This window comes from Montipora foliosa, chromosome 7, assembly GCF_036669935.1.
Source record: "Montipora foliosa isolate CH-2021 chromosome 7, ASM3666993v2, whole genome shotgun sequence".
NCBI lineage: Eukaryota > Metazoa > Cnidaria > Anthozoa > Scleractinia > Acroporidae > Montipora > Montipora foliosa.
Genome location: NC_090875.1, coordinates 18,711,601 through 18,714,100, shown reverse-complemented (window position 1 = coordinate 18,714,100; position 2,500 = coordinate 18,711,601). Strand labels below are relative to the sequence as shown.

General features: G+C 40.0%; 1 long non-coding RNA gene across 1 annotated transcript in view; it reads right to left on the bottom strand.

Annotated features, from left to right (window-relative positions):
- Positions 1–1,734: 1,734 nt before the first annotated feature.
- The window catches only part of LOC138011040 (uncharacterized), a 5,876-nt gene continuing 5,110 nt past the window's right edge, over positions 1,735–2,500 (bottom strand). Inside the window, exon 2 of the long non-coding RNA XR_011124628.1 lies at positions 1,735–2,337. This is a non-coding gene — a long non-coding RNA (uncharacterized lncRNA). The remainder of the gene's footprint in view (positions 2,338–2,500) is intronic.

The window sequence follows — 2,500 nt, the reverse complement described above, 5'->3', positions numbered from 1 at the left end:
ATTGCTAAAAGTCGGATCAGAAGTATTCTCAAAGCTGCTACAAGGTTCTCAAAGATCACTAGGAGATGACCGGCTTATTGATCAACATCAGTTTGCCTGACCGGCTTTATGTCGATCCACGCTCTGGTGCAAAGTGTTTGTTTGTAAAACAAATTAGAACAAATATAATTGTCTTTTAACGTCAACAACTTACCTTTGGCTCCACAGTCGAAAAAGAGATTCTAAAAGCTCCGTACGATCGCGACTACAACCACAAAGTTTGGACGAATGGACAGGTTCAGCCAAGAAGCGATAATTCGGGGGTGACGATGCACATCTTAAGGGCTTCAAACATGAGATGGATGGTTGCTTTCTTCAAACACGCACTGTTTATTTTTTCATGGAAAACGGACTGATATTCCAAGCATATATGCATTTTAATATTTGTTTCAAGTCTTTCTATTTATTTTTTTAAAACAACAATACAATTTTCAGCAGCTATTCATTTTTATTTTAATAATCCCCTCCCCCCACCCCACGTAAAGTTACAGTCATGTGTGTAAATGTATGCAAGCATAAATTTACATCACTAATTTACACCAAAAACAAAAAAAAAAACGAAGGGCATTTTACATTTCATGCGCTTAGTTGCGCATGAGTAGTAATGACGTACGTGGGGCGTGAAGCTTGCATGCGCTTCCACATTATCTTCTTAGTTTTATCTAAGAAGATAGGAGCGAAACTTAATGGCACAACTTAAGTTAAGAGCGAAACTTAATGGCAAAGCGAAACATCCGCCGGTTTTTTAGTTCCACAACATCGCTTTAATATAAGCCGGAGGAAAATGCAATTTATGTTAAAAACAGAAGTAAACTGATTAATTCTTCTACGCGGATCTCTTATTTCATTTGCCGCAATACTTAAGAGACCTTCAGAGAGAGAGACGGATTGCTGTCTTTTTATAATTTCCAAAAGAGTCACGTTAAAGAAGACTGAGAAGCTGACAAATAAACAAGAAAACGCTACTTTTTGGGAATACATTTAATCTAAAAATTTCTCTAATCATAGAGTGGTCTCGTTTTCTCGTGGAGCTGAGAATGCCTAATATATTTTCTAATCGCATTTGATACTGAGCATTTCATGCTGTACAACCTTGGGTAAAAAGTAAAAATTCAATTCAATGTCATAAACTGACAAACATTTTGCAAGCCTTCAATCAACATGACGCGTGCTACTCAGCACGTGGGATGCAGTATGTCTCCGGAAGAGATAAAAGGAACAGCAACGAGAACGTCTCTCAAAACATAAATTCGCGCCATTGTAATCACTTCACGACCATTCCCCAAGCTTTTAAACATGACAATGGAGTGGCAGTCCCTCAAGAATGAAACCAAACAGTGAGTCACGCTTACAGGAGAAGGCATGGCTCAGTTGGTCATCAGTTCGGAGCAAGAGGTCCCCAGTTCGATTCTCGGTGACTTCAACGTCTGTTTCCACTTTCCTCTGATCCGTGTAGCTATAGCTTTAAATATCCGTCAACGGAAAACTGACAGAGGGAGGGGGGGGGGGGGGGGGGGGGTAAAAGGCGCACCGTCGGCTTCCACTGATACCAGTTTCGTAACTGAAGCAACTACCGACGTTAAATAAAGTGCCTTTATTTTTACGTTAATTTAGGAGAGAAAATGAAAATTTATTTGCTAGTGCGCTATGCTGACGTCCTCCATAAAACCTCAAATTTGGCTATTTCACGTCGTCATTATTTATTAGTTACTTTATTATTATTATTTTTATTCAACAACAACAAAACAGAAAAACTAGTACAAGTACAATGTACATTACAATACTAACGCTGCTTAAATTGCCAGTGGCCGGCATTTAAAAGAGATACAAGTACAAAAAATAGATACAAGTTTGGGTCGTGTAAGAACGACACAAAGGGAGAACAAGGGAGATCGTTACGAAGTACCAATAAAAAAATTTGATGAATCGTAAACTGCTGCCCACGAGAGGTCTGCTTAGTGAAGGAGCAGGGACATCAGAAGATGGTCATTAATGGCGCCGTACCACCGTTGCAGTTGTCGGTGGAACAGCAATGTAGTTCACATGTCTCACCGCCGACATTGCGACACTGTTGAAACGAAGCATCACCCTTTTCGCATAATTCTTGTGAATAACAGGTTTTGGCAAAGGATTTAAACTGAACGCCCCCAGGCTCATAATCCACGGACATTTTCACACAGCGATCTGGAGTAAAGCCAAGCCGAGATGCGATCGAAGCACAGTCCACTGTTTGTTCAGTTGCAGTGCAATCGGCCATGCTGTTCGAGCTGACACAGATTTTGCACTTGATTGCAAAGGCTGCACAAAATAAAGTGTAAAAATTCACATTATTTAAAAGTCAATTACACTGGATCAATTATGCCCCAAGGTGGGACTTCAGAGAATCAAGCGCAATGATGTTTCCTTCCTTGTGGTACTTTCCCAATTAGGTTTGAATTCTATTGGCCGTTTTTATACTAGA